Raw genomic sequence first — 12,417 nt, forward strand, 5'->3', positions numbered from 1 at the left:
GCCTTTTGAACAAAGTAGTGACAGTACCTAGAAGATGCAGAAGGCTACATTCACCAGGCTAGGTAAACACACAAGGGTGTGGTAAAGGACACAGAAATCTTCCTGTCTTTGTAAGAGCCAAATGCCACCATATAGCCAGCAGCCTGTGACTTCTGAAAGGTGGACCCTGCCCCATGTTGCTCACCAGTCACCAGGTTTAATCAGGGCTCCTCCTCCAATGATTGTCCTGCTTCCTACACTTTTTCTTCTCCTTCATCTTCAGCACCAGCAATGGCTTTAGAGCCACAGCAGGTTTTATGTGAATGCTGTAAGTAGTCAGGAACTGCAAACCAAATGAAAGCAACCAACTATTTTGTGCCCACTGGAAGTTTTGCAGACTTTTGAAATGGGCTAAGAGGAGGCAGGTTGTGGGGACAGGGAGAAGAGGATGTGATCCTGCAAGCTCAGGTTTAAGAGCAAGATATTTGCCAGAGTCTTCCCTAAAGGAGCTCCTTCCCAGGAGCAGGTCACTTTTCTTGGATCTTCTCACTAGAGAACCAAATGTAAAGACACAAATGACCAGACATTACAGCACAGGCATTCCACTTCCTACCCTAAAAAATAAGGTGTATTTACACTTATCCATACCTTTGAAGTGCTCTAAAAGAAGGTGTCTTGCTTAGTTCTTTAACTAGTACTGGTTGTTGCCAAGGAGGAATCTTCTTACTTAGTCCATACTCTTCCTTACTGTATTGTATTAGAAGACTAAAGGTATAAAACCTATGGGAAGAATCAGAGCAGGTTTTTTCATCCCTTGCCTAATTTAACCAGCCTTTTCCCACAAAGTACTGGGCCATTCCTTAGTTTTTATCCCATATCTACTGAGGAGATTCCTGTTAGGGGAATAATTCACTTAATTACTTTAAAAAAAAAAAAATCCTTTGTTTGGAGTCTTTTAAATATACTGATTCTCAATCACCCAGCCCAAAGTCTTCTGTGAAGTGATAATTAGGTGTTAAGAGCTAACCAGATAACCACGGAGGTTATCTGTCTCCAGGCAGCCATTAAACACCTAAGCAAGAGTGAAAGTACGGAAATATGAGGTTCTCAGGAGCATTCAGCCCTAATAAATTTTGAAACATTTGGCGTTACTGGCCTGTCTTTATAGCCCCACGCTGCTGTGACACAGCCTGGTGTGCTTTAAAGGACTCACCCACTTAGAAGACTCAATACTCATGATAAAAACATGATGTGTTTAAGCCCATAAACCTTACTGTACCCCCTCCTTTGCAGCAAGGGTAACACACTGAGAAAATCCCTCTCCCTGATAACTGCAAATAATACAACTTCATTTCAACCAGGGAAGGGTTTTTGAAATGTGCTTGACTTATTGCCTGGGAATCCTTGTGTTTTCAGAGGCAAAGATTTCATGTAAATTATTCTCTCAGTTGACTCGGAGTTCTTCATACACCCTTCTTCCATCTGCTAAATTCACAGAAATATAAGACTTGCCATTGCAAGATCCATATCGTGTTCAAAACAAAAAGAATTTGCAATGTAATAAATAGATTTTTCATTCTCTTCCTTTCTGATGTCATTTTCACACTGATCCTCTTTTTTTGCAAAGATTCCAAGCTTTACCTACCTGACTGAGACCTGAGTGATATTCAAGAAGACAAATCATTTGTATAGTGTTTAAGGTGATATGTTCCTAATTTTGAAAAGTTTTTTTCTTTGTCAGGATGCTAAAAAGTATCTGATAAATCATGATAATCACTGTCATTAAAGTAGGATACTTGTCTTATAAATCATTTGACATAAAGCCTACCAGCTGCTATTGTGATGAGAATGCTCTGATGAAGTGGGTCATTGCAAAACAGCGTTTGAGTGTATTCCACTACTCTGATAAGTACACAAACATCTTACAGAATTTCATTCTCAACAGTGAGCCCAACTCATCCTAAAGTAACTCAGTTAGCATAACAAGAATGACACCAGTAATTAGTGACTTTCCTCTTTTTTTTTTTCCATCCCCTATCCCCTTGGTTGAAATCATAGTTGATGCCAAGAATTGCACATATGTGAAGCATTGCCTGGTTTATAACAGTATCACAGACTTTGGGAAAAAGCCTGGGAATCAACCTGTATAAGATGATGGGAAGTCTAAATACCTCTTTATCTTTGTGGTTTCCCAATAATTTGACTTATGGTGATAGCACAGTCCTGAAAGCCAGCTCAAGGGAGTGACAAGGCCAACTCAAATTACGCAAAGGAGCTGTTTCTAGTAACTGGGGCTTGCCAGTATGCAGGTAGGAGATGGGGCATGTTTCTTTCTCCTGGATCATGATCCCACATCCATGAGGAGGCCATGTAACCATGGTCTTGTACGCCACAGAGATTCCTTGATGTGCCACAAGCAGGGATGATCAGGATCGTTTTTTTTGCCATTCAAACCCACACTTTTTATCTGAACTAACACACCGGTGTAGATGTGCCCTTCAGATACTTCACATTCACTTCACTTTACATTCATGAGTTCCAGGTAATTTTAGGAGGTTTTAGTCCCAGGTGGTATTCCAGTGGCTAGATTAAAAATCACCAAATCAGAGCCTCGCTGAAGTGAAAATCAAAACTCTCGTTCACTTCAGGGGACAGTGCTTGGTCTTCCTCTAACTTTGCCACCTCAGAGCTAGTAAGACCAAGGTCATGAGCAGTAATAAGTGGATTATTTTGGTGGCCAAAGATTTCCCTATTATCATTTCAAGGAAATGGCTTTTTAATGAGAAAAAATGAGAAAGCATTGCAATACCTTCTCAGAGAATGCTTAATTGTATGGCACACCAAGAATAAAACCATCTGTGAATATAAAGCTTCCAAACTGCTTTTGTTTTCCGATCATCTCCTTATATTTGTAGGTCAGACTCTGTCCCCTCTTCTAGAAACTGCAATGTTCCCTCCTGACAGCCTCCAAAATATTTTTCTCCAAGACTGTGAGGATGATTCTTCTCATATGTCTTTTTGTAAGTGTTCTCCATAAACTGAACCAAATGTGGCTTGTCAGGACGAGTTACAGACAGCTTTGCCTAGGTTGTCTCAATTGAGACTTAAAATTGCCTGAGACTTTCCCTAAAAAAGGTATGTGAAATCAACAGGCATGTGAATCATTAAGCACACAATTCAATATTTTACATTCCCAAAGTGATTAGCAACAAGAGAACTAATAATTACTTCCAGAGACACTCAAAAAACATACTATACACATTCATGTAGAAATCACCATAACAATATTATCACTAACACAAATATGCACATATGAAAACATTTCAAAGTAAACATAACATTTGCACATAGTAAATACCCATATGTCTCAATAAACACAATTTTAAACTTTAATATGGCAAGTGTGTGGCTCCTTTAATTGAGGATGAAAAGTCAAGAACAAGCCATTTACAGGGTGAATCCTGCCATTTTCAAAGTATGTGCACACCCTGCACACTTAGGTGGCATCAGGGCAGGGTCTATAGTTAGTGCTCAGAGACTGAACACCAAATTCAAGTGCCATCAGAACTACACTACCAAAAAAGATCTTGTGGTCTGTACTCTTGATGCTGTGATTATAATCCTGGTTTTGGCTACCAGAAGGAATGTATGCTCTTCTTGTTTGGGCTAATGGCAAATGTCCCCTCCTTCATGTTTTCTTTGCAGTAGTCACTAATGCACAATTATGTTCTCTTTCTCTGCATCCACTGGTAGTTACAGATAGCTTTGGTTGCAATACTAGCAAAGGAGTAAAGAAAGAGCAAAAAATTGGGAACATATTCTGAAGAGCAGAGTCTATCATTTGCTGTAATTTCCAAATACTGTTCTTTTTTCATGTCACTTGGTTGTTTTCCTGAAGAATAGCCTTATAAAACTTTTAAATATTAAACACAGTTCAACAGGATTGAATTCTGCCTGTGGCTACAAATTTTAGAAACTCTTTGACTTTAACAAAGTCTTGGGAAATAAAAGGACATTGCCAGCCTCACAATGTCTTCATTAAGATTACCTCGCCTGGCCTCCTTTGGATATATGCACTCTGTCATTCTAACATGGACATTTGTAAACAGAAAACTGTTCTTCTTCCTGGTCCTTGCTTCTGGCAGTTCACCACTCTGTCTTCCTTTTCTTCCTTTACACTATTTTCAAGCATACCAGTTGTCTCAGGTTTCAGAGAGCTGTAGTTTCACCATTGAAGTCTTCAGCAAAGACTTAGGGCTTTTACAGTTTGATTTTGAGACACCAGACTGTGTTTCCGTTACCAACTATTAAGCAAAATGAAAATATCACTCAAATTCTCAACTGAACCAGTGTGTTATGGACATACTGATGGAGCATAAATATCAGAAAACTAAGATGACATAGAGTTGCTTTTCTGATCGTAATAGTACTGTATGAAACAGAAACAAGATGGCATATGTTTGTAGCTGTTCCCTCTCCCTTTAACACATAACATTGATGGCATTACACAATTTGTTAACATTAGGGTAAATTTAGTCAGGAGTCCTGAATACCCTAAAACAGCTTTTACAGATTCTAAAATGGATCTGGTGCCTGGGTTTTTCTTCAAATCCCTCCGTGCAGAATGGAGACTGGGCAGCAAACTTCCTAACTGCGCCCATACACTCATAAACATCTGTAGCGAACCATAATTCTGCTGAATGCAGGAGCCACATTGCCATGACATTTTGGTTATGAACGTTAGAGGAGCGTGTGGCTCTGAATCCCAATGTTATGGATTTTGGGAATCTCAAGCGGAAGCCAGCTCTCTGACTCATGCAAGGGTTCAACACAGCCTGAAAAACTCCCACAAAGAAAAAGACGTATGACGCAAAAGTCTTGCAACTTGGCGGCATAAGGAGGGTCAAGGTGAGGATGGAGGGCAGCACCCCTCGAGAAGGGAATGGTTAACCGGCCATCATAACACAAGCAGTCAGGCAGCTCCACCACTGCAACAAACAACAAATTATTAACACTAAGCAATTTAGCAGCTCAACTTAGAATAAGCAGCACATTGGGCACTGAGTACACAGTGGCAGACTGTCTATGACTCTCTGCTACCAGCCAGCCAGCAAATTTTATTTTTTGCCCTAAAAAGAGTTCTTTCAAAACTCCACTATAATAGTCCATTCTGTGCCCAGGAATAATTTTAGAAGGGCTGAGTCCCAGACTTCCTTTTTGCAGGTGCGAGGCAGCGCATTCGCACCTCCAGCTACGGACGCTGTTTCCAGGGGCTGAGCTACCCAGGCCAGCACCCTGGCTTCAGCAGAGCCATAATACTGAATTTCTCCATTTTCCTTACTGATTTGCACCACCATGAGCAGGTCTGCCCCATCCAAATCCAGTCCCCCAGAGGTCTGCAATTGCAGCAGTGTATTGTCAATGAAAAGGACGATCTAGATCCCAGGTTTTGAAAATTCGGCCCCTTGAGGAACAGCTAATTGTACCAATGCAACACTATTTTTAAAAAGGGCACACTTCTTGATCATACCTCACACTGCAAAGCTTCTGTTCAACTAACTACAAGACAGTCTGTTAACACTGAAGGAAATCCCTTAAAAGCTGTGTTTGTTTGACCAACACCGACTAAAATTAGAAAAATATTAAATGAAAGCAGCTGGTCAGCTACCAGCCATAATATTATCCCAACTTCCTTCACAGGAAATATTATAATAACATTTTATTTGTTTTTTCCCCTGCTTGCTGCCACTGGGGTGTAATATTTCTTTCATGTTGCTGATAGATCAAGAGCACTTCTGTTGGATTCAGGCTGTACTGCATGCTGACACCAGCACGGCCTTTAATTCAGGATCCAGCCAGCATCTAGGGGTGTACAGGGGTAGGAGGGAGAGGAAGAAAAGCAAAGACTGTTGTCTGCTCTACCAAAGATCACCTACAGCTTTGTTCTTCGTTTTGGGAAATTGCTTCAATATTTTGACCATAGCTCTATAAATGTATGAATGACTGAAGATAAGCTGCTTCTCAGCAGATCTTTGTCTATGAACTCTCCGGGGTTGCAGATCCAGAACCATGGGCAACGGACCATGAAATATCTGGGTGCTTTGTGAAAGCTACCTCTGACGCTTGGGCCATGTGTGCGTCTGTGTGTGTTTGCTTGTCCTCCCTCCGTGCAGGAGAGCAGGGAACGCTCGCACACAGACTTTGCACCTCTCCCCTAACACTTAAGCTCTCCCCACTACCTCAGCCTTTCCACTTCATACTAAAGTCCCAGCAAAACCAACCGGGGGCCCAAAACAGGGCTTGAACTCAGTGACATGAGCCAACCATGCTGCTAAATCTCCCAGATGCCCCTGGACTTTGTCCACTACCTCGACTCAGAGGGGTTTGTGGCCCTGCTGTGGCTTACTGAAACCTATTTTGCCTGCTTGCTCTTTCATCCAGATCCTTGCAGAGGAGGACAACCGGCCCCAAACTGTTGGACTGTCCCCAGCCAGTTTTGCATATTCTTTTCCCCCTCAAGGAAAGGTCTTTGTTTCTCTGCTGTCACGATGGTTTTAACACTCCATTTACATAATACCTTTTGAAATAGACCCTGAGGCCTGGTCTACGCTAGAAAGTGTTTGTCAAGGGAGCTCTATCAGCAATGCGACCTACTGTGGCTTGCCGCTGTACCAGCAAAAGGACACTTCTAGCACAGCTTTTGCCATCTCCTTTCATAAAATAAGCTGTATCAGCAAAAACATTTCTTTTCCAGAATAAATATCTTTATAATCTATACTTTTGCCAGTAATTAATAGAAATTTCTTTTAAAAAAAGATATCATGCTTTTAATTGCCCTTTGTATCCTAGCAAAAGTTTCTGCTATAGGCATAGCTTTATGCAACTATAGTTATGCTTTAATAACATCCATTTAAGTGTACCAGGTATAATCAGTTCACAGGTTAGTGATAGCTCTTTTTCCTCAACACGTGCATTAAAAAAACAATATGGCTTTCATCCATCTCCAGTAACCAAGGGTTTGTGCATATGGAAGCCATATGGAATGTAAGAGCTTGCCTATATCAGAAATTATAACAATATATAGTAATGTGAAAATTTAATCCACTGTAGTTGGACAATATAACCCCCTTTTTCCTCCATAAGGATGTGAATGTGTGTGTGCATGTGAGTAAAATGAGTGTTTTTATCCATTTTATCTTCTGTTGCTTTGAAAGCAGTTTACCTAAACTGGAAAAAAGAAGTGTTTACTTCTGAGTAAGAGTGTCCACATGGAGAGTTGTGGTGAAATAAATACAGCATTTTAACTATATGAGTATCATTTGTCATTCCCACAGACACAATTGGTTCTATATCAAAGTCCTATATCATTTTTTCGAATATAGCTTCTTGTCACTACCAGCATTTGCATTTCAGCAATTTGCATTTCTTCTTGCAAATTAAAAAAAAAAAAAAAAAAAAAAAAAAAAAGTGTTCAGTTGAGATTTGCAAATGAGCAAAGGCAGCCAGGTGAAGGCAAGCAGGAGAGAAGGGGGAGGGTTGAAGTTGAAGGTGAAAGCGAGATAAACAACAACAAAATGTCAGGCTTGCTTGGAAGGGTTTGGTTTTTCCTCCAACCAAACTTGGTACATCCAAGTTTGCACCAAAAGTCTAGATAAGGCGATTTTGTTCAAGTGGCATCAATAACTCACTTTTAAAAGCACACACTTATTGATTTCAGGGTATAACATAATTAGGTCTCATATTACTCACATAGGCTGCACAGTTCCTGCTGTAAACCTAGATATTATTCAGAAAATCAAAGTAATCTCTTGTGGGTATTAAAATAACAATACATTTGAGAAATGATTGCTACCATTTTTGAAACTGCATTAATGTTCATTATTTATGTAATATACAAGTTTAGAAGAGGTTGATTTTTTTTTAACTTCATTGCTAGTATAAAAAAATCTTTTGAGTTCTTGGAATCAAATGAATGCAAGTTTCCTTTTTTACATAGGGTGATGAAGACAAATGTATCTCTGCACATTAAAAATACATTGCACATTTTATACATTTACGTATGTGGTGCTCTTCATTTAAAAAAAAAAAAAAAAACACAAAAAAAATCTCAGAACACTTCAGAAAATGCACCCAGAGACAGAGCTATTGTTTGGGAAAAGCCAGATTAAACAAACATGCCTGTAGTCTTGACTTGAAGGCATTTATGGCATTAACATTCTGAGTCTCAGCTGGCACCATGCTCCAAAGCTGGGGGCAGAACATGCAAAGCCTTTGGCACCTACGAGTTTCCACTGATATTCCTGTTATAGACAAAAGCCCAGCATTTTACACAACTCTGAGTCATTCCCAAACATGTGCATTAATGGAACCAAAAGTTTTACTTAGCATCCAGGGCCTTAAATTGTGTGGTGCTTTCAAGACTGTTGGAACTGCCCGGACATCACCAGGCAGACAGTGAGTGACATGACTTTAATACAGAATTGGTCTGGCTAGTCTGGGTTATTAATATTCAAGGACAGCTTAGTTCTCCATACAGTGCAATTTGTAAAGATATACCCATGATCAGGGATTTATGGAAACCTAGACTAAATGTGACTAAACAGTGGAATATTTCTGCTTTTATCTGGGATTGCAATGCTCCCGGTCCTTTGGAAGAAAGCCCTGGGATTTGTTCCTTTTTTCATGCAAAGTAACAGGTACAGGGGCCCATTCTGATCTTTAGCTGTGACTGGGTTCGCCACTATCTGTCATGATACATGCTCACACCAGCTTTCACAATCACTCTAGTTCCTGAGACAGCCCTGTTTCTGGTGTCATAGCTGCTACAGTACCCAGGTAATCCAGGGAGAAACCCAGCAAGGCACAGAGAAGGACTTCCGTCCTTGACATGACCCATTGTCACAAGAATGCGTTGTGTCCACCATCAAGAGATGGTACTACTACCACTAGTTAGCTGGTAACACATAATATCTGTGAAACACCAACACTTTGCTTATTCTGGTACAGCCTGTGAGATCCTTTCCTACCTATATTAACATGGCTCCTAAGTCAACCAAGGAAAATCCAGTACAGACAGGTAGAAAGTACTGGATTTCTAGAGGAAAAAAATTAAAGGCACTAATACAGTGGTGCTTCATTAGTCAGGAGCTAGGGGCATAGACAAGGGCCCGGTGTCATGGAAGACATCAGAGTAACTAATTCCCAGCCAATGGTGTAACGCTGTTACAAAAAAAAAAAAAAAATGACAGATCTCATTCTGACATGTGTTAACCAGACCGTCCTGTGTAAGACATGGGAAGAAATTGTCTCACTCTCTTCATTGCTAGCAAACTCAGCGGTACTTCTGTGTCAGCTCTCTGTGTCATACTTCATGAAAGATGTAGACAAATTGAAGAGACTGAAGAGAAGAGCAGCAGGAACAGTAAGATGTTTAGAAAATGGGATATAACAGGAATAGCTGAATTAGAAAGAAATCTATGAAAAACCCTAACTATCACACTCTGGTGTGGTAATGAAGGAACCATTAAAGGCACAAGAAGCAGCAATTGGCAATTGGCTTATTTTTCAACAGAGAATTCATATGTGTGTACATATATGTATAAGAAAATGTATACATATGTACACGTATAAGCTCTGGAAACTGGGAACTATGTGGTACCTTCAGTAAGGGAGGGAGGTTTTTAAGAATAAATTAGACATAATTGGGAATGGCCTAGATATACTTCTTCCACCTCAGGCAAAAGGAGGGACTAGATCACTTCTATGGTCCAATCAATTTTCAAGACTTCTGCAGCATTGCACCCTTCCCGTTTTCCTATTATGTTCTCCTGTGTTGCAGTCCATCCCAGTCAATTAATGTGTCACTTGTTTTACCATTGTTAGTCTTCAGCACAGCCCCTTTCCACTGTTCACGTTATTCCTCAGACACACTTCACTGAGAGTCCATTCTGGGCTATTACCATGCTGAGGCACTCAGTATTGGAACAAGCATTACTTTGGCTAAGCAGGCATCATAGTTTCTAAAAACTCCAATTTAATCTTTGGTTTTGTTGATTAAGTCACAGAGAAATAGAGACAGAGGAAATATCTTAATTTCTATCTATAGAGTGCCAGAGCCACCTAAGGAACTCTATAAATAATCCTTAATAATAATGACACACGAGAAAGTGTAAGATTTATGTCTATGGACATCTATGTATGTGTCGCATTTCAGGAAGCCTTGGGATTATGAATTTCCTATACTCTGTGGGCTGCATGGCCAATGCATGGTTGACTAAGAAGAGCTGCTTCTGCACGAGACTGCTCTAAACTGCAAACAGTTCTGCAGGAGGGAATTTCCTACTCAGAACCAGAAAACCCTACACCTCAGTGCCTTCACTTTCTCTCCAGCTATGTTTCATCACCAGATTCTACAAATGATATTTCAGTACTTCATGGAAGGCACTTGCCAGAACTTTCATCATTTTCACATCCCTTCTCTGAACTGTTCCTGTATGATCCAGCTCTTATTTGGAAGTCTCAAAAAATGGACCTAGCAATTCAGCTAGGTTTTACCAGTCCTGAGAGTACAGGATTACTTCTGCATGACAGACTGCTTTCCTGTTTATAAATCCCATCATGAAGCTTGTCTCTCCCACAACAACATGATTTATGTTCAGTTTGTAATCCACACTAACCTCAAAACTAATTCTGAAAAACTGATCCTAACCAACTTTCCTGTCCTGTGTTTGGTCACCTGATATACCTGCTTTCTTGTAGCACTTGATTTTTCATCCATTTTTTCCAGGCCATATCTCCAATTTGTCAAAATAATTTTTAATACTAATCCTGTCTTTCAGCACCCTTGCAGTCCCTCCAGCTTCATATCACCTGAAAATATTACAAGCATACATTTCCCATAAGGTTCATAACATATCACATTGAACTAGACCAAAAAGGTAGCCAAGATCCCTGCAAAATCCTAATCAACGTAACTTTGCATTTTGACAGGAAATCCTTCTCTCGATGACCTACATGTAGTCATCCAGGCAGCTTTTGTATTGCTGTATAGATTCTTCCACCAAACCATGTTTCCATGGCATTCTTATGAAATGTCCTATGAGATGGGATCAAAATCCCTGTTAACTATTTATCATTATCCCTAAGACTAAGTAGCAAGTAAGCTCCCAGGGTTACCCTAGAAATTATACAACTAAGCTATAAACACAGTCTTTGTAGACTATCTATAATTTCATGAAAGTCTAAAAACACGGGACTACAGAATTTATTTTTGCTATTGACTTCAACATTCATTCTCCCAAAGATTTTATACCAATTCACTCAATGGCCTCAAAAGAATCTTGCTGGGATAACTAGGGTCTATTCTATGAAAATCCAGAGAAGATGCTCCTAAAGGCACATAGTGTAGTATAAGAAGTCTGTATTGTATTTGCTACTCATGTTCCAGAGGGTTAGCATACCCTACTTCACAAATACTTTCTAGAATATGGTGGGTTTAACATCTGCATGGTACTTGTAGACCAGTGCCTGACCTGTTCCAGAGGTGCTCAGGCTCCATCAGCATTAGCCAAGTGTCTTACTGACAGTAACAGATAGCAATGGTGAATTCAGGCTTTGCTTTAACTTTGCCTGGAGTCTAAGAAACAGACTTACTTCCCATTTGTCTTCATTGTAGGTGACTCTAACAGGTAATGACAGCTGGCAAAAGGCAAATAGCAATAAAGCCAAAATAATGTTCTGAAATGGGAACCATATCATCACCCGACACTGCCAAAACTGTTCTTTACTCTAAAGACACCCAATTCTCAGAGTTTCAAAACCTTTACCTCAGCATGCAACTGTCGGTGTAAGAAAGACCTCTTAATCCCTCTGCACCTTCCACAAAAAAAAAAAACCTGTTGCTCTGGCACCCCAAAAGAAAAGACTGGATTTCCTAAAAGTGTCATCCAGACATGCAAAAAGAAGGTAAGGAATGACGGTTTGCCAAACGTGGCTGAATTATTTTAGAAAAACAAGTCGCTCATGGGAAGGACGCTGGTCTGCCAGAAGTCATGCCAAATTCCAGGAGCCTACGTATTTATAGATCCTCACCAAACACAAACATAACATTAATCAAGGTGAGAGAAAGACATATTGCCTCTATAATTGCAGGGGTAAGAGAGAAATACTCTACCCTACAGGTCATTCTCCATAGCTTTCAGCAAAGCCATGGCACAAGGGTATGGGAAAATTATGAGGCTTAAAAATATTAGGAGTATCTGGACTTTTATGTTTTAGCCAAACTGTAGATTAGTTTTTACTCCTGCATATTTCTACATTTTGATCAGATATTTTAGTGTCAGGATTAGCAAGCATGTAGTTTCTCCTAGTTTTAAACAAGCTGGTTTAATGAAAACATAACCTGAAATCAGGCAGTATTTGGGGAAAAAAAAAGCTGTT

The sequence above is a fragment of the Platalea leucorodia genome (assembly GCF_965183815.1).
Source record: "Platalea leucorodia genome assembly, chromosome: 1".
Classification (NCBI taxonomy): domain Eukaryota; kingdom Metazoa; phylum Chordata; class Aves; order Pelecaniformes; family Threskiornithidae; genus Platalea; species Platalea leucorodia.